Source organism: Chiloscyllium plagiosum, unplaced genomic scaffold, assembly GCF_037043375.1.
Source record: "Chiloscyllium plagiosum isolate Xiang-an unplaced genomic scaffold, Cpla_swu_hap1 HiC_scaffold_34, whole genome shotgun sequence".
NCBI classification, from domain to species: Eukaryota; Metazoa; Chordata; class Chondrichthyes; order Orectolobiformes; family Hemiscylliidae; genus Chiloscyllium; species Chiloscyllium plagiosum.
Window position 1 is genome coordinate 40,049,918 of NW_028270172.1, and position 26,206 is coordinate 40,076,123.

A 26,206-nucleotide genomic window follows, 5' to 3' on the forward strand; every position below is an offset into this window, starting at 1 on the left:
GAGTTGGAGTCCACGCTGAGGCCAGGAGTTTGAGTCCACACTGAGGCCGGGAGTTTGAGTCCTCGCTGAGGCCGGGAGTTTGAGTCCACACTGAGGCTGCGAGTTTGAGTCCATGCTGAGGCCGGGAGTTTGAGTCCTCGCTGAGACCGGGAGTTTGTGTCTACACTGAGACCAGAAGTTTGAGTCCACGCTGAGGCCGGGAGTTTGAGTCCACACTGAGGCCGGGAGTTTGAGTCCTCGCTGAGGCCGGGGGTTTGAGTCCACACTGTGGCCAGGAGTTTGAGTCCACGCTGAGGCCGGGAGTTTGAGTTCACGCTGAGGCCGGGAGCTTGAGTCCACACTGAGGCCGGGAGTCTGAGTCCTCGCTGAGGCCGGGAGTTTGAGTCCACACTGAGGCCGGGAGTTTGAGTCCATGCTGAGGCTGGGAGTTTGAGTCCACACTGAGGTCTGGAGTTTGAGTCCACGCTGAGGCCAGGCGTCTGAGTCCACACTGAGGCCAGAGGTCTGAGTCCTCGCTGAGACCGGGAGTTTGAGTCCACACTGAGGCCGGGAGTTTGAGTCCATGCTGAGGCTGGGAGTTTGAGTCCACGCTGAGGTCTGGAGTTTGAGTCCACTCTGAGGCCGGGTGTCAAGTCCACACTGAGGCCGGGAGTCAAGTCCACACTGAGGCCAGGAGTTTGAATCCTCGCTGAGGCCAGGCTTCTGAGTCCTCGCTGAGGCCAGGAGTTAGAGTCGACGCTGAGGCCGGGAGTTTGAGTCCACGCTGAGACCGGGAGTTTGAGTCGACACTGAGGCCAGGAGTTTGAGTCGACACTGAGGCCGGAGTCAAGTCCACACTGAGGCCGGAGTCAAGTCCACACTGAGTCCGGGAGTTCGAGTCCTCACTGAGGCCGGGGGTTTGAGTCTACACTGAGGCCGGGAGTTTGAGTCCACGCTGAGGCCGGGAGTTTGCGTCCACACTGAGGCCGGGAGTCTGAGTCCACGCTGAGGCCAGGCGTCTGAGTCCACACTGAGGCCGGGAGTTTGAGTCCTCGCTGAGACTGGGAGTTTGAGTCCATGCTGAGGCCGAGAGTCTGAGTCCATGCTGAGGCCGAGAGTCTGAGTCCTCGCTGAGGCCGGGAGTTTGAGTCCTCGCTGAGGCCGGGAGTTTGAGTCCTCGCTGAGACCGGGAGTTTGAGTCCATGCTGAGACCGGGAGTTTGAGTCCTCGCTGAGGCCGGGAGTTTGAGTCCTCGCTGAGACCGGGAATTTGAGTCCTCGCTGAGACCGGGAGTTTGAGTCCTCGCTGAGGCTGGGAGTTTGAGTCCTCGCTGAGGTCAGGGGTTTGAGTCCACACTGAGGCCGGGAGTTTGAGTCCACACTGAGGCCGGGGGTTTGAGTCCATGCTGAGACCGGGAGTTTGAGTCCTCGCTGAGACCGGGAGTTTGAGTCCACGCTGAGACCGGGAGTTTGAGTCCTCGCTGAGACCGGGAGTTGGAGTCCACGCTGAGGCCGGGAGTTTGAGTCCAAACTGAGGCCGGGAGTTTGAGTCCTCGCTGAGGCCGGGAGTTTGAGTCCACATTGAGGCTGGGAGTTTGAGTCCATGCTGAGGCCGGGAGTTTGAGTCTACACTGAGACCAGAAGTTTGAGTCCACGCTGAGGCCGGGAGTTTGAGTCCACACTGAGGCCGGGAGTTTGCGTCCACACTGAGGCCGGGAGTCTGAGTCCACGCTGAGGCCAGGCGTCTGAGTCCACACTGAGGCCGGGAGTTTGAGTCCTCGCTGAGACCGGGAGTTTGAGTCCATGCTGAGACCGGGAGTTTGAGTCCTCGCTGAGGCCGGGAGTTTGAGTCCTCGCTGAGACCGGGAATTTGAGTCGTCGCTGAGACCGGGAGTTTGAGTCCTCGCTGAGGTTGGGAGTTTGAGTCCTCGCTGAGGTCAGGGGTTTGAGTCCACACTGAGGCCGGGAGTTTGAGTCCACACTGAGGCCGGGAGTTTGAGTCCATGCTGAGACCGGGAGTTTGAGTCCTCGCTGAGACCGGGAGTTTGAGTCCACGCTGAGACCGGGAGTTTGAGTCCTCGCTGAGACAGGGAGTTTGAGTCCACGCTGAGGCCGGGAGTTTGAGTCCAAACTGAGGCCGGGAGTTTGAGTCCTCGCTGAGGCCGGGAGTTTGAGTCCACACTGAGGCTGGGAGTTTGAGTCCATGCTGAGGCCGGGAGTTTGAGTCTACACTGAGACCAGAAGTTTGAGTCCACGCTGAGGCCGGGAGTTTGAGTCCACACTGAGGCCGGGAGTTTGAGTCCTCGCTGAGGCCGGGAGTTTGAGTCCTTGCTGAGGCCGGGAGTTTGAGTCCTCGCTGAGACCGGGAGTTTGTGTCTACACTGAGACCAGAGGTTTGAGTCCACACTGAGGCCGGGAGTTTGAGTCCACACTGAGGCCGGGAGTTTGAGTCCTCGCTGAGGCCGGGAGTTTGAGTCCTCGCTGAGGCCGGGAGTTTGAGTCCTCGCTGAGACCGGGAGTTTGAGTCCACACTGAGTCCGGGAGTTTGAGTCTACACTGAGGCCGGGAGTTTGAGTCCACACTGAGGCCGGGAGTTTGAGTCCACGCTGAGGCCGTGAGTTTGAGTCCACACTGAGGCCAGGAGTTTGAGTCCACGCTGAGGCCGGGAGTTTGAGTTCACGCTGAGGCCGGGAGCTTGAGTCCACACTGAGGCTGGGAGTTTGAGTCCACACTGAGACCGGGAGTTTGAGTCCTCGCTGAGACCGGGATTTTGAGTCCACGCTGAGACCGGGAGTTTGAGTCCACACTGAGGCCGGGAGTTTGAGTCCACACTGAGGCCGGGAGTTTGAGTCCTCGCTGAGACCGGGAGTTGGAGTCCACACTGAGGCCGGGAGTTTGAGTCCTCGCTGAGGCCGGGAGTTTGAGTCCACACTGAGGCTGCGAGTTTGAGTCCATGCTGAGGCCGGGAGTTTGAGTCCTCGCTGAGACCGGGAGTTTGTGTCTACACTGAGACCAGAAGTTTGAGTCCACGCTGAGGCCGGGAGTTTGAGTCCACACTGAGGCCGGGAGTTTGAGTCCTCGCTGAGGCCGGGGGTTTGAGTCCACACTGTGGCCAGGAGTTTGAGTCCACGCTGAGGCCGGGAGTTTGAGTTCACGCTGAGGCCGGGAGCTTGAGTCCACACTGAGGCCGGGAGCTTGAGTCCACACTGAGGCCGGGAGTCTGAGTCCTCGCTGAGGCCGGGAGTTTGAGTCCACACTGAGGCCGGGAGTTTGAGTCCATGCTGAGGCTGGGAGTTTGAGTCCACACTGAGGTCTGGAGTTTGAGTCCACGCTGAGGCCAGGCGTCTGAGTCCACACTGAGGCCAGAGGTCTGAGTCCTCGCTGAGACCGGGAGTTTGAGTCCACACTGAGGCCGGGAGTTTGAGTCCATGCTGAGGCTGGGAGTTTGAGTCCACGCTGACGTCTGGAGTTTGAGTCCACTCTGAGGCCGGGTGTCAAGTCCACACTGAGGCCGGGAGTCAAGTCCACACTGAGGCCAGGAGTTTGAATCCTCGCTGAGCCCAGGCTTCTGAGTCCTCGCTGAGGCCAGGAGTTTGAGTCGACGCTGAGGCCGGGAGTTTGAGTCCACGCTGAGACCGGGAGTTTGAGTCGACACTGAGGCCAGGAGTTTGAGTCGACACTGAGGCCGGAGTCAAGTCCACACTGAGGCCGGAGTCAAGTCCACACTGAGGCCGGGAGTTCGAGTCCTCACTGAGGCCGGGGGTTTGAGTCTACACTGAGGCCGGGAGTTTGAGTCCACGCTGAGGCCGGGAGTTTGCGTCCACACTGAGGCCGGGAGTCTGAGTCCACGCTGAGGCCAGGCGTCTGAGTCCACACTGAGGCCGGGAGTTTGAGTCCTCGCTGAGACTGGGAGTTTGAGTCCATGCTGAGGCCGAGAGTCTGAGTCCTCGCTGAGGCCGGGAGTTTGAGTCCTCGCTGAGGCCGGGAGTTTGAGTCCTCGCTGAGACCGGGAGTTTGAGTCCATGCTGAGACCGGGAGTTTGAGTCCTCGCTGAGGCCGGGAGTTTGAGTCCTCGCTGAGACCGGGAATTTGAGTCCTCGCTGAGACCGGGAGTTTGAGTCCTCGCTGAGGCTGGGAGTTTGAGTCCTCGCTGAGGTCAGGGGTTTGAGTCCACACTGAGGCCGGGAGTTTGAGTCCACACTGAGGCCGGGGGTTTGAGTCCATGCTGAGACCGGGAGTTTGAGTCCTCGCTGAGACCGGGAGTTTGAGTCCACGCTGAGACCGGGAGTTTGAGTCCTCGCTGAGACCGGGAGTTGGAGTCCACGCTGAGGCCGGGAGTTTGAGTCCAAACTGAGGCCGGGAGTTTGAGTCCTCGCTGAGGCCGGGAGTTTGAGTCCACATTGAGGCTGGGAGTTTGAGTCCATGCTGAGGCCGGGAGTTTGAGTCTACACTGAGACCAGAAGTTTGAGTCCACGCTGAGGCCGGGAGTTTGAGTCCACACTGAGGCCGGGAGTTTGCGTCCACACTGAGGCCGGGAGTCTGAGTCCACGCTGAGGCCAGGCGTCTGAGTCCACACTGAGGCCGGGAGTTTGAGTCCTCGCTGAGACCGGGAGTTTGAGTCCATGCTGAGACCGGGAGTTTGAGTCCTCGCTGAGGCCGGGAGTTTGAGTCCTCGCTGAGACCGGGAATTTGAGTCGTCGCTGAGACCGGGAGTTTGAGTCCTCGCTGAGGTTGGGAGTTTGAGTCCTCGCTGAGGTCAGGGGTTTGAGTCCACACTGAGGCCGGAAGTTTGAGTCCACACTGAGGCCGGGAGTTTGAGTCCACGCTGAGACCGGGAGTTTGAGTCCTCGCTGAGACCGGGAGTTTGAGTCCACGCTGAGACCGGGAGTTTGAGTCCTCGCTGAGACAGGGAGTTGGAGTCCACGCTGAGGCCGGGAGTTTGAGTCCAAACTGAGGCCGGGAGTTTGAGTCCTCGCTGAGGCCGGGAGTTTGAGTCCACACTGAGGCTGGGAGTTTGAGTCCATGCTGAGGCCGGGAGTTTGAGTCTACACTGAGACCAGAAGTTTGAGTCCACGCTGAGACCGGGAGTTTGAGTCCACACTGAGGCCGGGAGTTTGAGTCCATGCTGAGGCTGGGAGTTTGAGTCCACGCTGAGGTCTGGAGTTTGAGTCCACTCTGAGGCCGGGTGTCAAGTCCACACTGAGGCCGGGAGTCAAGTCCACACTGAGGCCAGGAGTTTGAATCCTCGCTGAGGCCAGGCTTCTGAGTCCTCGCTGAGGCCAGGAGTTAGAGTCGACGCTGAGGCCGGGAGTTTGAGTCCACGCTGAGACCGGGAGTTTGAGTCGACACTGAGGCCAGGAGTTTGAGTCGACACTGAGGCCGGAGTCAAGTCCACACTGAGGCCGGAGTCAAGTCCACACTGAGTCCGGGAGTTCGAGTCCTCACTGAGGCCGGGGGTTTGAGTCTACACTGAGGCCGGGAGTTTGAGTCCACGCTGAGGCCGGGAGTTTGCGTCCACACTGAGGCCGGGAGTCTGAGTCCACGCTGAGGCCAGGCGTCTGAGTCCACACTGAGGCCGGGAGTTTGAGTCCTCGCTGAGACTGGGAGTTTGAGTCCATGCTGAGGCCGAGAGTCTGAGTCCTCGCTGAGGCCGGGAGTTTGAGTCCTCGCTGAGGCCGGGAGTTTGAGTCCTCGCTGAGACCGGGAGTTTGAGTCCATGCTGAGACCGGGAGTTTGAGTCCTCGCTGAGGCCGGGAGTTTGAGTCCTCGCTGAGACCGGGAATTTGAGTCCTCGCTGAGACCGGGAGTTTGAGTCCTCGCTGAGGCTGGGAGTTTGAGTCCTCGCTGAGGTCAGGGGTTTGAGTCCACACTGAGGCCGGGAGTTTGAGTCCATACTGAGGCCGGGGGTTTGAGTCCATGCTGAGACCGGGAGTTTGAGTCCTCGCTGAGACCGGGAGTTTGAGTCCACGCTGAGACCGGGAGTTTGAGTCCTCGCTGAGACCGGGAGTTGGAGTCCACGCTGAGGCCGGGAGTTTGAGTCCAAACTGAGGCCGGGAGTTTGAGTCCTCGCTGAGGCCGGGAGTTTGAGTCCACATTGAGGCTGGGAGTTTGAGTCCATGCTGAGGCCGGGAGTTTGAGTCTACACTGAGACCAGAAGTTTGAGTCCACGCTGAGGCCGGGAGTTTGAGTCCACACTGAGGCCGGGAGTTTGCGTCCACACTGAGGCCGGGAGTCTGAGTCCACGCTGAGGCCAGGCGTCTGAGTCCACACTGAGGCCGGGAGTTTGAGTCCTCGCTGAGACCGGGAGTTTGAGTCCATGCTGAGACCGGGAGTTTGAGTCCTCGCTGAGGCCGGGAGTTTGAGTCCTCGCTGAGACCGGGAATTTGAGTCGTCGCTGAGACCGGGAGTTTGAGTCCTCGCTGAGGTTGGGAGTTTGAGTCCTCGCTGAGGTCAGGGGTTTGAGTCCACACTGAGGCCGGGAGTTTGAGTCCACACTGAGGCCGGGAGTTTGAGTCCACGCTGAGACCGGGAGTTTGAGTCCTCGCTGAGACCGGGAGTTTGAGTCCACGCTGAGACCGGGAGTTTGAGTCCTCGCTGAGACAGGGAGTTGGAGTCCACGCTGAGGCCGGGAGTTTGAGTCCAAACTGAGGCCGGGAGTTTGAGTCCTCGCTGAGGCCGGGAGTTTGAGTCCACACTGAGGCTGGGAGTTTGAGTCCATGCTGAGGCCGGGAGTTTGAGTCTACACTGAGACCAGACGTTTGAGTCCACGCTGAGGCCGGGAGTTTGAGTCCACACTGAGGCCGGGAGTTTGAGTCCTCGCTGAGGCCGGGAGTTTGAGTCCTTGCTGAGGCCGGGAGTTTGAGTCCTCGCTGAGACCGGGAGTTTGTGTCTACACTGAGACCAGAGGTTTGAGTCCACACTGAGGCCGGGAGTTTGAGTCCACACTGAGGCCGGGAGTTTGAGTCCTCGCTGAGGCCGGGAGTTTGAGTCCTCGCTGAGGCCGGGAGTTTGAGTCCTCGCTGAGACCGGGAGTTTGAGTCCACACTGAGTCCGGGAGTTTGAGTCTACACTGAGGCCGGGAGTTTGAGTCCACACTGAGGCCGGGAGTTTGAGTCCACGCTGAGGCCGTGAGTTTGAGTCCACACTGAGGCCAGGAGTTTGAGTCCACGCTGAGGCCGGGAGTTTGAGTTCACGCTGAGGCCGGGAGCTTGAGTCCACACTGAGGCTGGGAGTTTGAGTCCACACTGAGACCGGGAGTTTGAGTCCTCGCTGAGACCGGGATTTTGAGTCCACGCTGAGACCGGGAGTTTGAGTCCACACTGAGGCCGGGAGTTTGAGTCCACACTGAGGCCGGGAGTTTGAGTCCTCGCTGAGACCGGGAGTTGGAGTCCACGCTGAGGCCGGGAGTTTGAGTCCACACTGAGGCCGGGAGTTTGAGTCCTCGCTGAGGCCGGGAGTTTGAGTCCACACTGAGGCTGCGAGTTTGAGTCCATGCTGAGGCCGGGAGTTTGAGTCCTCGCTGAGACCGGGAGTTTGTGTCTACACTGAGACCAGAAGTTTGAGTCCACGCTGAGGCCGGGAGTTTGAGTCCACACTGAGGCCGGGAGTTTGAGTCCTCGCTGAGGCCGGGGGTTTGAGTCCACACTGTGGCCAGGAGTTTGAGTCCACGCTGAGGCCGGGAGTTTGAGTCCACGCTGAGGCCGGGAGTTTGAGTTCACGCTGAGGCCGGGAGCTTGAGTCCACACTGAGGCCGGGAGCTTGAGTCCACACTGAGGCCGGGAGTCTGAGTCCTCGCTGAGGCCGGGAGTTTGAGTCCACACTGAGGCCGGGAGTTTGAGTCCATGCTGAGGCTGGGAGTTTGAGTCCACACTGAGGTCTGGAGTTTGAGTCCACGCTGAGGCCAGGCGTCTGAGTCCACACTGAGGCCAGAGGTCTGAGTCCTCGCTGAGACCGGGAGTTTGAGTCCACACTGAGGCCGGGAGTTTGAGTCCATGCTGAGGCTGGGAGTTTGAGTCCACGCTGACGTCTGGAGTTTGAGTCCACTCTGAGGCCGGGTGTCAAGTCCACACTGAGGCCGGGAGTCAAGTCCACACTGAGGCCAGGAGTTTGAATCCTCGCTGAGCCCAGGCTTCTGAGTCCTCGCTGAGGCCAGGAGTTTGAGTCGACGCTGAGGCCGGGAGTTTGAGTCCACGCTGAGACCGGGAGTTTGAGTCGACACTGAGGCCAGGAGTTTGAGTCGACACTGAGGCCGGAGTCAAGTCCACACTGAGGCCGGAGTCAAGTCCACACTGAGGCCGGGAGTTCGAGTCCTCACTGAGGCCGGGGGTTTGAGTCTACACTGAGGCCGGGAGTTTGAGTCCACGCTGAGGCCGGGAGTTTGCGTCCACACTGAGGCCGGGAGTCTGAGTCCACGCTGAGGCCAGGCGTCTGAGTCCACACTGAGGCCGGGAGTTTGAGTCCTCGCTGAGACTGGGAGTTTGAGTCCATGCTGAGGCCGAGAGTCTGAGTCCTCGCTGAGGCCGGGAGTTTGAGTCCTCGCTGAGGCCGGGAGTTTGAGTCCTCGCTGAGACCGGGAGTTTGAGTCCATGCTGAGACCGGGAGTTTGAGTCCTCGCTGAGGCCGGGAGTTTGAGTCCTCGCTGAGACCGGGAATTTGAGTCCTCGCTGAGACCGGGAGTTTGAGTCCTCGCTGAGGCTGGGAGTTTGAGTCCTCGCTGAGGTCAGGGGTTTGAGTCCACACTGAGGCCGGGAGTTTGAGTCCACACTGAGGCCGGGGGTTTGAGTCCATGCTGAGACCGGGAGTTTGAGTCCTCGCTGAGACCGGGAGTTTGAGTCCACGCTGAGACCGGGAGTTTGAGTCCTCGCTGAGACCGGGAGTTGGAGTCCACGCTGAGGCCGGGAGTTTGAGTCCAAACTGAGGCCGGGAGTTTGAGTCCTCGCTGAGGCCGGGAGTTTGAGTCCACATTGAGGCTGGGAGTTTGAGTCCACACTGAGGCCGGGAGTTTGAGTCTACACTGAGACCAGAAGTTTGAGTCCACGCTGAGGCCGGGAGTTTGAGTCCACACTGAGGCCGGGAGTTTGCGTCCACACTGAGGCCGGGAGTCTGAGTCCACGCTGAGGCCAGGCGTCTGAGTCCACACTGAGGCCGGGAGTTTGAGTCCTCGCTGAGACCGGGAGTTTGAGTCCATGCTGAGACCGGGAGTTTGAGTCCTCACTGAGGCCGGGAGTTTGAGTCCTCGCTGAGACCGGGAATTTGAGTCGTCGCTGAGACCGGGAGTTTGAGTCCTCGCTGAGGTTGGGAGTTTGAGTCCTCGCTGAGGTCAGGGGTTTGAGTCCACACTGAGGCCGGAAGTTTGAGTCCACACTGAGGCCGGGAGTTTGAGTCCACGCTGAGACCGGGAGTTTGAGTCCTCGCTGAGACCGGGAGTTTGAGTCCACGCTGAGACCGGGAGTTTGAGTCCTCGCTGAGACAGGGAGTTGGAGTCCACGCTGAGGCCGGGAGTTTGAGTCCAAACTGAGGCCGGGAGTTTGAGTCCTCGCTGAGGCCGGGAGTTTGAGTCCACACTGAGGCTGGGAGTTTGAGTCCATGCTGAGGCCGGGAGTTTGAGTCTACACTGAGACCAGAAGTTTGAGTCCACGCTGAGGCCGGGAGTTTGAGTCCACACTGAGGCCGGGAGTTTGAGTCCTCGCTGAGGCCGGGAGTTTGAGTCCTTGCTGAGGCCGGGAGTTTGAGTCCTCGCTGAGACCGGGAGTTTGTGTCTACACTGAGACCAGAGGTTTGAGTCCACACTGAGGCCGGGAGTTTGAGTCCACACTGAGGCCGGGAGTTTGAGTCCTCGCTGAGGCCGGGAGTTTGAGTCCTCGCTGAGGCCGGGAGTTTGAGTCCTCGCTGAGACCGGGAGTTTGAGTCCACACTGAGTCCGGGAGTTTGAGTCTACACTGAGGCCGGGAGTTTGAGTCCACACTGAGGCCGGGAGTTTGAGTCCACGCTGAGGCCGGGAGTTTGAGTCCACGCTGAGGCCGGGAGTTTGAGTTCACGCTGAGGCCGGGAGCTTGAGTCCACACTGAGGCTGGGAGTTTGAGTCCACACTGAGACCGGGAGTTTGAGTCCTCGCTGAGACCGGGATTTTGAGTCCACGCTGAGACCGGGAGTTTGAGTCCACACTGAGGCCGGGAGTTTGAGTCCACACTGAGGCCGGGAGTTTGAGTCCTCGCTGAGACCGGGAGTTGGAGTCCACGCTGAGGCCGGGAGTTTGAGTCCACACTGAGGCCGGGAGTTTGAGTCCTCGCTGAGGCCGGGAGTTTGAGTCCACACTGAGGCTGCGAGTTTGAGTCCATGCTGAGGCCGGGAGTTTGAGTCCTCGCTGAGACCGGGAGTTTGTGTCTACACTGAGACCAGAAGTTTGAGTCCACGCTGAGGCCGGGAGTTTGAGTCCACACTGAGGCCGGGAGTTTGAGTCCTCGCTGAGGCCGGGGGTTTGAGTCCACACTGTGGCCAGGAGTTTGAGTCCACGCTGAGGCCGGGAGTTTGAGTTCACGCTGAGGCCGGGAGCTTGAGTCCACACTGAGGCCGGGAGTCTGAGTCCTCGCTGAGGCCGGGAGTTTGAGTCCACACTGAGGCCGGGAGTTTGAGTCCATGCTGAGGCTGGGAGTTTGAGTCCACACTGAGGTCTGGAGTTTGAGTCCACGCTGAGGCCAGGCGTCTGAGTCCACACTGAGGCCAGAGGTCTGAGTCCTCGCTGAGACCGGGAGTTTGAGTCCACACTGAGGCCGGGAGTTTGAGTCCATGCTGAGGCTGGGAGTTTGAGTCCACGCTGAGGTCTGGAGTTTGAGTCCACTCTGAGGCCGGGTGTCAAGTCCACACTGAGGCCGGGAGTCAAGTCCACACTGAGGCCAGGAGTTTGAATCCTCGCTGAGGCCAGGCTTCTGAGTCCTCGCTGAGGCCAGGAGTTTGAGTCGACGCTGAGGCCGGGAGTTTGAGTCCACGCTGAGACCGGGAGTTTGAGTCGACACTGAGGCCAGGAGTTTGAGTCGACACTGAGGCCGGAGTCAAGTCCACACTGAGGCCGGAGTCAAGTCCACACTGAGGCCGGGAGTTCGAGTCCTCACTGAGGCCGGGAGTTTGAGTCCACACTGAGGCCGGGAGTTTGCGTCCACACTGAGGCCGGGAGTCTGAGTCCACGCTGAGGCCAGGCGTCTGAGTCCACACTGAGGCCGGGAGTTTGAGTCCTCGCTGAGACCGGGAGTTTGAGTCCATGCTGAGACCGGGAGTTTGAGTCCTCGCTGAGGCCGGGAGTTTGAGTCCTCGCTGAGACCGGGAATTTGAGTCCTCGCTGAGACCGGGAATTTGAGTCGTCGCTGAGACCGGGAGTTTGAGTCCTCGCTGAGGCTGGGAGTTTGAGTCCTCGCTGAGGTCAGGGGTTTGAGTCCACACTGAGGCCGGGAGTTTGAGTCCACACTGAGGCCGGGAGTTTGAGTCCATGCTGAGACCGGGAGTTTGAGTCCTCGCTGAGACCGGGAGTTTGAGTCCACGCTGAGACCGGGAGTTTGAGTCCTCGCTGAGACAGGGAGTTGGAGTCCACGCTGAGGCCGGGAGTTTGAGTCCAAACTGAGGCCGGGAGTTTGAGTCCTCGCTGAGGCCGGGAGTTTGAGTCCACACTGAGGCTGGGAGTTTGAGTCCATGCTGAGGCCGGGAGTTTGAGTCTACACTGAGACCAGAAGTTTGAGTCCACGCTGAGGCCGGGAGTTTGAGTCCACACTGAGGCCGGGAGTTTGAGTCCTCGCTGAGGCCGGGAGTTTGAGTCCTTGCTGAGGCCGGGAGTTTGAGTCCTCGCTGAGACCGGGAGTTTGTGTCTACACTGAGACCAGAGGTTTGAGTCCACACTGAGGCCGGGGGTTTGAGTCCACACTGAGGCCGGGAGTTTGAGTCCTCGCTGAGGCCGGGAGTTTGAGTCCTCGCTGAGGCCGGGAGTTTGAGTCCTCGCTGAGACCGGGAGTTTGAGTCCACACTGAGTCCGGGAGTTTGAGTCTACACTGAGGCCGGGAGTTTGAGTCCACACTGAGGCCGGGAGTTTGAGTCCATGCTGAGACCGGGAGTTTGAGTCCTCGCTGAGACCGGGATTTTGAGTCCACGCTGAGACCGGGAGTTTGAGTCCTCGCTGAGACCGGGAGTTGGAGTCCACGCTGAGGCCGGGAGTTTGAGTCCACACTGAGGCCGGGAGTTTGAGTCCTCGCTGAGGCCGGGAGTTTGAGTCCACACTGAGGCTGCGTGTTTGAGTCCATGCTGAGGCCGGGAGTTTGAGTCCTCGCTGAGACCGCGAGTTTGTGTCTACACTGAGACCAGAAGTTTGAGTCCACGCTGAGGCCGGGAGTTTGAGTCCACACTGAGGCCGGGAGTTTGAGTCCTCGCTGAGGCCGGGGGTTTGAGTCCACACTGTGGCCAGGAGTTTGAGTCCACGCTGAGGCCGGGAGTTTGAGTTCACGCTGAGGCCGGGAGCTTGAGTCCACACTGAGGCCGGGAGTCTGAGTCCTCGCTGAGGCCGGGAGTTTGAGTCCACACTGAGGCCGGGAGTTTGAGTCCATGCTGAGGCTGGGAGTTTGAGTCCACACTGAGGTCTGGAGTTTGAGTCCACGCTGAGGCCAGGCGTCTGAGTCCACACTGAGGCCAGAAGTCTGAGTCCTCGCTGAGACCGGGAGTTTGAGTCCACACTGAGGCCGGGAGTTTGAGTCCATGCTGAGGCTGGGAGTTTGAGTCCACGCTGAGGTCTGGAGTTTGAGTCCACTCTGAGGCCGGGTGTCAAGTCCACACTGAGGCCGGGAGTCAAGTCCACACTGAGGCCAGGAGTTTGAATCCTCGCTGAGGCCAGGCTTCTGAGTCCTCGCTGAGGCCAGGAGTTTGAGTCGACGCTGAGGCCGGGAGTTTGAGTCCACGCTGAGACCGGGGTTTTGAGTCGACACTGAGGCCAGGAGTTTGAGTCGACACTGAGGCCAGGAGTTTGAGTCCACACTGAGGCCGGAGTCAAGTCCACACTGAGGCCGGGAGTTCGAGTCCTCACTGAGGCCGGGGGTTTGAGTCTACACTGAGGCCGGGAGTTTGAGTCCACGCTGAGGCCGGGAGTTTGCGTCCACACTGAGGCCGGGAGTCTGAGTCCACGCTGAGGCCAGGCGTCTGAGTCCACACTGAGGCCGGGAGTTTGAGTCCTCGCTGAGACCGGGAGTTTGAGTCCATGCTGAGACCGGGAGTTTGAGTCCTCGCTGAGACTGGGAGTTTGAGTCCATGCTGAGGCCGAGAGTCTGAGTCCTCGCTGAGGCCGGGAGTTTGAGTCCTCGCTGAGACCGGGAGTTTGAGTCCATGCTGAGACCGGGAGTTTGAGTCCTCGCTGAGGCCGGGAGTTTGAGTCCTCGCTGAGACCGGGAATTTGAGTCCTCGCTGAGACCGGGAGTTTGAGTCCTCGCTGAGGCTGGGAGTTTGAGTCCTCGCTGAGGTCAGGGGTTTGAGTCCACACTGAGGCCGGGAGTTTGAGTCCACACTGAGGCCGGGAGTTTGAGTCCATGCTGAGACCGGGAGTTTGAGTCCTCGCTGAGACCGGGAGTTTGAGTCCACGCTGAGACCGGGAGTTTGAGTCCTCGCTGAGACCGGGAGTTGGAGTCCACGCTGAGGCCGGGAGTTTGAGTCCAAACTGAGGCCGGGAGTTTGAGTCCTCGCTGAGGCCGGGAGTTTGAGTCCACACTGAGGCTGGGAGTTTGAGTCCATGCTGAGGCCGGGAGTTTGAGTCTACACTGAGACCAGAAGTTTGAGTCCACGCTGAGGCCGGGAGTTTGAGTCCACACTGAGGCCGGGAGTTTGAGTCCTCGCTGAGGCCGGGAGTTTGAGTCCTTGCTGAGGCCGGGAGTTTGAGTCCTCGCTGAGACCGGGAGTTTGTGTCTACACTGAGACCAGAAGTTTGAGTCCACACTGAGGCCGGGAGTTTGAGTCCACACTGAGGCCGGGAGTTTGAGTCCTCGCTGAGGCCGGGAGTTTGAGTCCTCGCTGAGGCCGGGAGTTTGAGTCCTCGCTGAGACCGGGAGTTTGTGTCTACACTGAGACCAGAAGTTTGAGTCCACACTGAGGCCGGGAGTTTGAGTCCACGCTGAGACCGGGAGTTTGAGTCCACACTGAGGCCGGGAGTTTGAGTCTACACTGAGGCCGGGAGTTTGAGTCCACACTGAGGCCGGGAGTTTGAGTCCACGCTGAGGCCGTGAGTTTGAGTCCACACTGAGGCCAGGAGTTTGAGTCCACGCTGAGGCCGGGAGTTTGAGTTCACGCTGAGGCCGGGAGCTTGAGTCCACACTGAGGCTGGGAGTTTGAGTCCACACTGAGGCTGGGAGTTTGAGTCCACGCTGAGGCCGGGAGTTTGAGTTCACGCTGAGGCCGGGAGCTTGAGTCCACACTGAGGCTGGGAGTTTGAGTCCACACTGAGGCTGGGAGTTTGAGTCCACACTGAGGCTGGGAGTTTGAGTCCTCGCTGAGACCGGGAGTTTGTGTCTCCACTGAGACCAGAAGTTTGAGTCCACGCTGAGGCCGGGAGTTTGAGTCCACACTGAGGCCGGGAGTTTGAGTCCACACTGAGACCAGAAGTTTGAGTCCACGCTGAGGCCGGGAGTTTGAGTCCACACTGAGGCTGGGAGTTTGAGTCCATGCTGAGACCGGGAGTTTGAGTCCTCGCTGAGACCGGGATTTTGAGTCCACGCTGAGACCGGGAGTTTGAGCCCTCGCTGAGACCGGGAGTTGGAGTCCACGCTGAGGCCGGGAGTTTGAGTCCACACTGAGGCCGGGAGTTTGAGTCCTCGCTGAGGCCGGGAGTTTGAGTCCACACTGAGGCTGCGAGTTTGAGTCCATGCTGAGGCCGGGAGTTTGAGTCCTCGCTGAGACCGGGAGTTTGTGTCTACACTGAGACCAGAAGTTTGAGTCCACGCTGAGGCCGGGAGTTTGAGTCCACACTGAGGCCGGGAGTTTGAGTCCACACTGAGACCAGAAGTTTGAGTCCACGCTGAGGCCGGGAGTTTGAGTCCACACTGAGGCCGGGAGTTTGAGTCCTCGCTGAGGCCGGGAGTTTGAGTCCACACTGAGACCAGAAGTTTGAATCCACGCTGAGGCCGGGAGTTTGAGTTCACGCTGAGGCCGGGAGCTTGAGTCCACACTGAGGCTGGGAGTTTGAGTCCACACTGAGGCCGGGAGTTTGAGTCCACACTGAGGCCGGGAGTTTGAGTCTACACTGAGACCAGAAGTTTGAGTCCACGCTGAGGCCGGGAGTTTGAGTCCACACTGAGGCCGGGAGTTTGAGTCCACGCTGAGGCCGGGAGTTTGAGTCCACACTGAGGCCAGGAGTTTGAGTCCACGCTGAGGCTGGGAGTTTGAGTCCACACTGAGGTGAGGAATTTGAGTCCACACTGAGGCTGACAGACTATGCCAGCTATCACCCCGGAAATCACTACTGCTATCCAAGGACCAGAGTTAAAACCAGAAAGAGAAAGAGACAAAAAAAAGGCAAAAAGAGAGAGAAGAGAAGAAAAGAAAGGGATGGAGTGGTCGAGCTCCAGCTTAGCAGACATACTTGTCCGCCATCTTGGTTTACTGCTTGATAGTTTCAGCTGCAAACTTCAGATGAAAGTGTGTCATCTTGTATTTCTTCAACATTATCAAGAATGAATCAAGGCTAGCATGAGCCAGCAGTAAATGTGTAATGATTGACAAAAAAATCATTGTGGCATGGAAATTTGCATCATTTACCGAAGCATATATTGCAATAAGCTAGCCACACTTACAGTAACTTCCTTAAGATCATGAATCTTCCAGGATCCATAAGCACTGGACATTAGAACATAGAACATAGAACAATACAGCACAGAACAGGCCCTTCGGACCACGATGTTGTGCCGAACATTTGTCCGAGCTTAAGCACCTATCCATGTACCTATCCAATTGCCGCTTAAAGGTCACCAATGATTCTGACTCAGCCACTGCCACAGGCAGCGCATTCCATGCCCCCACCACTCTCTGGGTAAAGAACCCACCCCTGACATCCCCCCTATACCTTCCACCCTTCATCTTAAATTTATGTCCCCTTGTAACACTCTGTTGTACCCAGGGAAAAAGTCTCTGACTGTCTACTCTATCCATTCCCCTGATCATCTTATAAACCTCTATCAAGTCACCCCTCATCCTTCGCCGTTCCAATGAGAAAAGGCCTAGCACTCTCAACCTATCCTCGTACGACCTATTCTCCATTCCAGGCAACATCCTGGTAAATCTCCTCTGCACCCTCTCCAAAGCTTCCACATCTTTCCTAAAGTGAAGCGACCAGAACTGCACACAGTACTCCAAATGTGGCCTTACCAAGGTCCTGTACAGCTGCAACATCACCTCATGACTCTTGAATTCAATCCCTCTACTAATGAACGCTAATACACCATAGGCCTTCTTACAAGCTCTATCCACCTGAGTGGCAACTTTCAAAGAGCGATGAACATAGACCCCAAGATCCCTCTGCTCCTCCACCTTACTAAGAACCCTACCGTTAACCCTGTATTCCGCATTCTTATTTGTCCTTCTAAATTGTGTTGACTTTGGTTATGAGCTTCAGCCAAGTACTGCACTGCTAGCCTCTGAGCTGTGTGAAATGGGACATGTACCTGATACTCACCAAAGCTCAAAATATATGGGTTGGAGTGGGAGATGTGACATGCAAATCAGTCCCCAAAATCCCCAAACTGCTCTCAAAATTAGATTTAGGCTTAGATTTCTATTGTCATGTGCTCTCAAGTACAGGAATATAGGAATACAGTGAAAAGTGTGTAAAGTTGCTATTTTTCGATGCGCCATTTTAGTATACAACAGACAGGATTAAAAACAGAAGGAGAAATAAAAGAAACAGCCAAATGAGAAGGAGACACCCAGGTCACTCCACCTTCTCCATCAGGAACCCTCACCACCAGAAAACCAGAGGCACAAAGTCCATCCCTCAGTCTGTGAGCACGCTGGAACCATGTGACCAAAATTCGATGCCATTTTGTCGCCACTGGCATTGTCACTGCCGTGGGTCCTCACTGGGCTGATCTCGGCAATGCTGCCGCTGCTGATGTTGCCAATCCCAAGCTAGGCTCAAACTGGACACCGGGCACACCGCTGCCAACACTCTGGGAAAGTGGACACTGGGCACACCGCTGCCAACATTCTGGGAAGGAGCTGTTCCTGACATCCTGGGAAGGAACCACTGCCAACACTCTGGGAAAGAACTGCTCTGGAAAAGAACTGTTCTAGCTCCTGCCAACACACTGGGAAGGAGCTGCTCCAACTGCTCCTGTCGGCACACTGGGAAGGAGCTGTTCCAACTGCTCCTGTCGGCACACTGGGAAGGAGTTGCTCCGACTGCTCCTGTCGGCACACTGGGAAGGAGTTGCTCCGGCTGCTCCTGTCGGCACACTGGGAAGGAGTTGCTTTGGCTGCTCCTGTCGGCACACTGGGAAGGAGTTGCTCCGGCTGCTCTTGCCGGCACACTGGGAAGGAGTTGCTCCGGCTGCTCCTGTCGGCACACTGGGAAGGAGTTGCTCCGGCTGCTCCTGTCGGCACACTGGGAAGGAGTTGCTCCGGCTGCTCCTGTCGGCACACTGGGAAGGAGTTGCTCCGGCTGCTCCTGTCGGCACACTGGGAAGGAGTTGCTTTGGCTGCTCCTGTCGGCACACTGGGAAGGAGTTGCTCCGGCTGCTCTTGCCGGCACACTGGGAAGGAGTTGCTCCGGCTGCTCCTGTCGGCACACTGGGAAGGAGCTGCTCCAACTGCTCCTGTCGGCACACTGGGAAGGAGTTGCTCCGGCTGCTCTTGCCGGCACACTGGGAAGGAGTTGCTCCGGCTGCTCTTGCCGGCACACTGGGAAGGAGTTGCTCCGGCTGCTCCTGTCGGCACACTGGGAAGGAGTTGCTCCGGCTGCTCCTGTCGGCACACTGGGAAGGAGCTGCTCCGACTGCTCTTGTCGGCACACTGGGAAGGAGCTGCTCCAACTGCTCCTGTCGGCACACTGGGAAGGAGTTGCTCCAACTGCTCCTGTCGGCACACTGGGAAGGAGTTGCTCCGGCTGCTCTTGCCGGCACACTGGGAAGGAGCTGCTCCAACTGCTCCTGTCGGCACACTGGGAAGGAGTTGCTCCGGCTGCTCCTGTCGGCACACTGGGAAGGCGTTGCTTTGGCTGCTCTTGTCGGCACACTGGGAAGGAGTTGCTCCAACTGCTCTTGCCGGCACACTGGGAAGGAGTTGCTTTGGCTGCTCCTGTCGGCACACTGGGAAGGAGCTGCTCCGGCTGCTCTTGCCGGCACACTGGGAAGGAGTTGCTCCGGCTGCTCCTGTCGGCACACTGGGAAGGAGCTGCTCCAGCTGCTCTTGCCGGCACACTGGGAAGGAGTTGCTCCGGCTGCTCCTGTCGGCACACTGGGAAGGAGCTGCTCCAACTGCTCCTGTCGGCACACTGGGAAGGAGTTGCTCCGGCTGCTCTTGCCGGCACACTGGGAAGGAGCTGTTCCAACTGCTCCTGTCGGCACACTGGGAAGGAGTTGCTCCGACTGCTCCTGTCGGCACACTGGGAAGGAGTTGCTCCGGCTGCTCCTGTCGGCACACTGGGAAGGAGCTGTTCCAACTGCTCCTGTCGGCACACTGGGAAGGAGTTGCTCCGACTGCTCCTGTCGGCACACTGGGAAGGAGTTGCTCCGACTGCTCCTGTCGGCACACTGGGAAGGAGCTGTTCCAACTGCTCCTGTCGGCACACTGGGAAGGAGTTGCTCCGACTGCTCCTGTCGGCACACTGGGAAGGAGCTGTTCCAACTGCTCCTGTCGGCACACTGGGAAGGAGTTGCTCCGACTGCTCCTGTCGGCACACTGGGAAGGAGCTGTTCCAACTGCTCCTGTCGGCACACTGGGAAGGAGTTGCTCCGACTGCTCCTGTCGGCACACTGGGAAGGAGTTGCTCCGGCTGCTCCTGTCGGCACACTGGGAAGGAGTTGCTTTGGCTGCTCCTGTCGGCACACTGGGAAGGAGTTGCTCCAACTGCTCCTGTCGGCACACTGGGGAGGAGCTGCTCCGGCTGCTCCTGTCGGCACACTGGGAAGGCGTTGCTTTGGCTGCTCTTGTCGGCACACTGGGAAGGAGTTGCTCCAACTGCTCTTGCCGGCACACTGGGAAGGAGTTGCTTTGGCTGCTCCTGTCGGCACACTGGGAAGGAGATGCTCCAACTGCTCTTGTCGGCACACTGGGAAGGAGTTGCTTTGGCTGCTCCTGTCGGCACACTGGGAAGGAGCTGCTCCGGCTGCTCTTGCCGGCACACTGGGAAGGAGTTGCTCCGGCTGCTCCTGTCGGCACACTGGGAAGGAGCTGCTCCAACTGCTCCTGTCGGCACACTGGGAAGGAGTTGCTCCGGCTGCTCTTGCCGGCACATTGGGAAGGAGCTGCTCCGGCTGCTCCTGTCGGCACACTGGGGAGGAGCTGCTCCAACTGCTCCTGTCGGCACACTGGGAAGGAGCTGCTCCGGCTGCTCCTGTCGGCACACTGGGAAGGAGCTGCTCCGACTGCTCCTGTCGGACACTGGGAAGGAGTTGCTTCGGCTGCTCCTGTCGGCACACTGGGAAGGAGCTGCTCCGGCTGCTCTTGCCGGCACACTGGGAAGGAGCTGCTCCAACTGCTCCTGTCGGCACACTGGGAAGGAGTTGCTCCGGCTGCTCTTGCCGGCACACTGGGAAGGAGCTGCTCCAACTGCTCCTGTCGGCACACTGGGAAGGAGTTGCTCCGGCTGCTCTTGCCGGCACACTGGGAAGGAGCTGCTCCAACTGCTCCTGTCGGCACACTGGGAAGGAGTTGCTCCGGCTGCTCTTGCCGGCACACTGGGAAGGAGCTGCTCCGGCTGCTCCTGTCGGCACACTGGGAAGGAGTTGCTCCGGCTGCTCCTGTCGGCACACTGGGAAGGAGTTGCTCCGGCTGCTCCTGCCGGCACACTGGGAAGGAGTTGCTTCAACTGCTCCTGTCGGCACACTGGGAAGGAGTTGCTCCGGCTGCTCTTGCCGGCACACTGGGGAGGAGTTGCTCCGACTGCTCCTGTCGGCACACTGGGAAGGAGTTGCTCCGGCTGCTCTTGCCGGCACACTGGGAAGGAGCTGCTCCGGCTGCTCCTGTCGGCACACTGGGAAGGAGTTGCTCCGGCTGCTCCTGTCGGCACACTGGGAAGGAGTTGCTCCGGCTGCTCCTGTCGGCACACTGGGAAGGAGTTGCTCCGGCTGCTCCTGTCGGCACACTGGGAAGGAGTTGCTCCGGCTGCTCCTGTCGGCACACTGGGAAGGAGTTGCTCCGGCTGCTCCTGCCGGCACACTGGGAAGGAGTTGCTTCAACTGCTCCTGTCGGCACACTGGGAAGGAGTTGCTCCGGCTGCTCTTGCCGGCACACTGGGGAGGAGTTGCTCCGACTGCTCCTGTCGGCACACTGGGAAGGAGTTGCTCCGGCTGCTCTTGCCGGCACACTGGGAAGGAGCTGCTCCGGCTGCTCCTGTCGGCACACTGGGAAGGAGTTGCTCCGGCTGCTCCTGTCGGCACACTGGGAAGGAGTTGCTCCGGCTGCTCCTGTCGGCACACTGGGAAGGAGTTGCTCCGGCTGCTCTTGCCGGCACACTGGGAAGGAGTTGCTCCGACTGCTCCTGTCGGCACACTGGGAAGGAGTTGCTCCGGCTGCTCCTGTCGGCACACTGGGAAGGAGTTGCTCCGGCTGCTCCTGTCGGCACACTGGGGAGGAGTTGCTCCGACTGCTCCTGTCGGCACACTGGGAAGGAGTTGCTCCGGCTGCTCCTGTCGGCACACTGGGAAGGAGTTGCTCCAACTGCTCCTGTCGGCACACTGGGAAGGAGCTGCTCCAACTGCTCCTGTCGGCACACTGGGAAGGAGTTGCTCCGACTGCTCCTGTCGGCACACTGGGAAGGAGTTGCTCCAACTGCTCCTGTCGGCACACTGGGAAGGAGCTGCTCCAACTGCTCCTGTCGGCACACTGGGGAGGAGTTGCTTTGGCTGCTCCTGTCGGCACACTGGGAAGGAGTTGCTCCAACTGCTCCTGTCGGCACACTGGGGAGGAGCTGCTCCAACTGCTCCTGTCGGCACACTGGGGAGGAGTTGCTCCGGCTGCTCCTGTCGGCACACTGGGAAGGAGTTGCTCCGGCTGCTCTTGCCGGCACACTGGGAAGGAGTTGCTCCGGCTGCTCCTGTCGGCACACTGGGAAGGAGTTGCTCCGGCTGCTCCTGTCGGCACACTGGGAAGGAGTTGCTCCAACTGCTCTTGTCGGCACACTGGGAAGGAGCTGCTCCGGCTGCTCCTGTCGGCACACTGGGAAGGAGTTGCTCCGGCTGCTCTTGTCGGCACACTGGGAAGGAGTTGCTCCGACTGCTCCTGTCGGCACACTGGGAAGGAGTTGCTCCGGCTGCTCCTGTCGGCACACTGGGAAGGAGCTGCTCCGGCTGCTCCTGTCGGCACACTGGGAAGGAGTTGCTCCGACTGCTCTTGTCGGCACACTGGGAAGGAGCTGCTCCGGCTGCTCCTGTCGGCACACTGGGAAGGAGTTGCTCCGGCTGCTCCTGTCGGCACACTGGGAAGGAGTTGCTCCGGCTGCTCTTGTCGGCACACTGGGGAGGAGTTGCTCCGACTGCTCCTGTCGGCACACTGGGAAGGAGTTGCTCCGACTGCTCTTGTCGGCACACTGGGAAGGAGTTGCTCCGACTGCTCCTGTCGGCACACTGGGAAGGTGTTGCTTTGGCTGCTCCTGTCGGCACACTGGGAAGGAGCTGCTCCAACTGCTCTTGTCGGCACACTGTGGAGGAGTTGCGCCGGCTGCTCCTGTCGGCACACTGGGAAGGAGTTGCTCCGGCTGCTCCTGTCGGCACACTGGGAAGGAGTTGCTCCGGCTGCTCTTGTCGGCACACTGGGAAGGAGTTGCTCCGACTGCTCCTGTCGGCACACTGGGAAGGAGTTGCTCCGGCTGCTCCTGTCGGCACACTGGGAAGGAGTTGCTCCGACTGCTCTTGTCGGCACACTGGGAAGGAGCTGCTCCGGCTGCTCCTGTCGGCACACTGGGAAGGAGTTGCTCCGGCTGCTCCTGTCGGCACACTGGGAAGGAGTTGCTCCGGCTGCTCTTGTCGGCACACTGGGGAGGAGTTGCTCCGACTGCTCCTGTCGGCACACTGGGAAGGAGTTGCTCCGACTGCTCTTGTCGGCACACTGGGAAGGAGTTGCTCCGACTGCTCCTGTCGGCACACTGGGAAGGAGTTGCTTTGGCTGCTCCTGTCGGCACACTGGGAAGGAGTTGCTCCAACTGCTCCTGTCGGCACACTGGGAAGGAGTTGCTCCGGCTGCTCTTGTCGGCACACTGGGAAGGAGCTGCTCCAACTGCTCTTGTCGGCACACTGTGGAGGAGTTGCGCCGGCTGCTCCTGTCGGCACACTGGGAAGGAGTTGCTCCGGCTGCTCCTGTCGGCACACTGGGAAGGAGTTGCTCCGGCTGCTCTTGTCGGCACACTGGGAAGGAGTTGCTCCGACTGCTCCTGTCGGCACACTGGGAAGGAGTTGCTCCGGCTGCTCCTGTCGGCACACTGGGAAGGAGTTGCTCCGACTGCTCCTGTCGGCACACTGGGAAGGAGTTGCTCCGACTGCTCCTGTCGGCACACTGGGAAGGAGTTGCTCCGGCTGCTCCTGTCGGCACACTGGGAAGGAGTTGCTCCGGCTGCTCCTGTCGGCACACTGGGAAGGAGTTGCTCCGGCTGCTCTTGTCGGCACACTGGGAAGGAGTTGCTCCGGCTGCTCCTGTCGGCACACTGGGAAGGAGTTGCTCCAACTGCTCCTGTCGGCACACTGGGGAGGAGTTGCTCCGGCTGCTCTTGTCGGCACACTGGGAAGGAGTTGCTCCGAGTGCTCTTGTCGGCACACTGGGAAGGAGTTGCTCCGACTGCTCCTGTCGGCACACTGGGAAGGAGTTGCTTTGGCTGCTCCTGTCGGCACACTGGGAAGGAGCTGCTCCAACTGCTCTTGTCGGCACACTGTGGAGGAGTTGCGCCGGCTGCTCCTGTCGGCACACTGGGAAGGTGTTGCTCCGGCTGCTCCTGTCGGCACACTGGGAAGGAGTTGCTCCGGCTGCTCTTGTCGGCACACTGGGAAGGAGTTGCTCCGACTGCTCCTGTCGGCACACTGGGAAGGAGTTGCTCCGGCTGCTCCTGTCGGCACACTGGGAAGGAGTTGCTCCGACTGCTCTTGTCGGCACACTGGGAAGGAGCTGCTCCGGCTGCTCCTGTCGGCACACTGGGAAGGAGTTGCTCCGGCTGCTCCTGTCGGCACACTGGGAAGGAGTTGCTCCGGCTGCTCTTGTCGGCACACTGGGAAGGAGTTGCTCCGACTGCTCCTGTCGGCACACTGGGAAGGAGTTGCTCCGACTGCTCTTGTCGGCACACTGGGAAGGAGTTGCTCCGACTGCTCCTGTCGGCACACTGGGAAGGAGTTGCTTTGGCTGCTCCTGTCGGCACACTGGGAAGGAGTTGCTCCAACTGCTCCTGTCGGCACACTGGGAAGGAGTTGCTCCGGCTGCTCTTGTCGGCACACTGGGAAGGAGCTGCTCCAACTGCTCTTGTCGGCACACTGTGGAGGAGTTGCGCCGGCTGCTCCTGTCGGCACACTGGGAAGGAGTTGCTCCGGCTGCTCCTGTCGGCACACTGGGAAGGAGTTGCTCCGGCTGCTCTTGTCGGCACACTGGGAAGGAGTTGCTCCGACTGCTCCTGTCGGCACACTGGGAAGGAGTTGCTCCGGCTGCTCCTGTCGGCACACTGGGAAGGAGTTGCTCCGGCTGCTCCTGTCGGCACACTGGGAAGGAGTTGCTCCGACTGCTCCTGTCGGCACACTGGGAAGGAGTTGCTCCGGCTGCTCCTGTCGGCACACTGGGAAGGAGTTGCTCCGGCTGCTCCTGTCGGCACACTGGGAAGGAGTTGCTCCGGCTGCTCTTGTCGGCACACTGGGAAGGAGTTGCTCCGGCTGCTCCTGTCGGCACACTGGGAAGGAGTTGCTCCAACTGCTCCTGTCGGCACACTGGGGAGGAGTTGCTCCGGCTGCTCTTGTCGGCACACTGGGAAGGAGCTGCTCCGGCTTCTCCTGTCGGCACACTGGGAAGGAGTTGCTCCAACTGCTCCTGTCGGCACACTGGGAAGGAGTTGCTCCGACTGCTCTTGTCGGCACACTGGGAAGGAGCTGCTCCGACTGCTCTTGTCGGCACACTGGGAAGGAGTTGCTCCGACTGCTCCTGTCGGCACACTGGGGAGGAGTTGCTCCGGCTGCTCCTGTCGGCACACTGGGGAGGAGTTGCTCCGGCTGCTCCTGTCGGCACACTGGGAAGGAGCTGCTCCGACTGCTCTTGTCGGCACACTGGGAAGGAGTTGCTCCGACTGCTCTTGTCGGCACACTGGGAAGGAGCTGCTCCGACTGCTCCTGTCGGCACACTGGGGAGGAGTTGCTCCGGCTGCTCCTGTCGGCACACTGGGAAGGAGTTGCTCCGGCTGCTCCTGTCGGCACACTGGGGAGGAGTTGCTCCGGCTGCTCCTGTCGGCACACTGGGGAGGAGTTGCTCCGGCTGCTCCTGTCGGCACACTGGGGAGGAGTTGCTCCGGCTGCTCCTGTCGGCACACTGGGAAGGAGTTGCTCCGGCTGCTCCTGTCAGCACACTGGGGAGGAGTTGCTCCGGCTGCTCCTGTCGGCACACTGGGAAGGAGCTGCTCCGACTGCTCTTGTTGGCACACTGGGAAGGAGTTGCTCCGACTGCTCTTGTTGGCACACTGGGAAGGAGTTGCTCCAACTGCTCTTGTCGGCACACTGGGAAGGAGTTGCTCCGACTGCTCTTGTCGGCACACTGGGGAGGAGTTGCTCCGGCTGCTCCTGTCGGCACACTGGGAAGGAGCTGCTCCGACTGCTCTTGTCGGCACACTGGGAAGGAGTTGCTCCGACTGCTCTTGTCGGCACACTGGGAAGGAGCTGCTCCGACTGCTCCTGTCGGCACACTGGGGAGGAGTTGCTCCGGCTGCTCCTGTCGGCACACTGGGAAGGAGTTGCTCCGGCTGCTCCTGTCGGCACACTGGGGAGGAGTTGCTCCGGCTGCTCCTGTCGGCACACTGGGAAGGAGTTGCTCCGACTGCTCCTGTCGGCACACTGGGAAGGAGTTGCTCCGACTGCTCCTGTCGGCACACTGGGAAGGAGTTGCTCCGACTGCTCCTGTCGGCACACTGGGAAGGAGTTGCTCCGACTGCTCCTGTCGGCACACTGGGAAGGAGTTGCTCCGACTGCTCTTGTCGGCACACTGGGAAGGAGTTGCTCCGGCTGCTCCTGTCGGCACACTGGGAAGGAGTTGCTCCGACTGCTCCTGTCGGCACACTGGGAAGGAGTTGCTCCGACTGCTCCTGTCGGCACACTGGGAAGGAGTTGCTCCGGCTGCTCCTGTCGGCACACTGGGAAGGAGTTGCTCCGACTGCTCCTGTCGGCACACTGGGAAGGAGTTGCTCCGACTGCTCCTGTCGGCACACTGGGAAGGAGTTGCTCCGACTGCTCTTGTCGGCACACTGGGAAGGAGTTGCTCCGACTGCTCCTGTCGGCACACTGGGAAGGAGTTGCTCCGACTGCTCTTGTCGGCACACTGGGAAGGAGTTGCTCCGACTGCTCCTGTCGGCACACTGGGAAGGAGTTGCTCCGACTGCTCCTGTCGGCACACTGGGAAGGAGTTGCTCCAGCTGCTCTTGTCGGCACACTGGGAAGGAGTTGCTCCGACTGCTCCTGTCGGCACACTGGGAAGGAGTTGCTCCGGCTGCTCCTGTCGGCACACTGGGAAGGAGTTGCTCCGACTGCTCCTGTCGGCACACTGGGAAGGAGTTGCTCCGACTGCTCCTGTCGGCACACTGGGAAGGAGTTGCTCCGACTGCTCCTGTCGGCACACTGGGAAGGAGTTGCTCCGGCTGCTCCTGTCGGCACACTGGGAAGGAGTTGCTCCGACTGCTCCTGTCGGCACACTGGGAAGGAGTTGCTCCGACTGCTCTTGTCGGCACACTGGGAAGGAGTTGCTCCGGCTGCTCCTGTCGGCACACTGGGAAGGAGTTGCTCCAACTGCTCCTGTCGGCACACTGGGAAGGAGTTGCTCCGGCTGCTCCTTTCGGCACA

General features: G+C 59.9%; 1 pseudogene; it reads right to left on the reverse strand.

Moving 5' to 3' along the window:
- Window positions 1-825: 825 nt before the first annotated feature.
- On the reverse strand, window positions 826-15,581 carry LOC148141145 (uncharacterized; annotated as a pseudogene).
- Window positions 15,582-26,206: the final 10,625 nt, after the last annotated feature.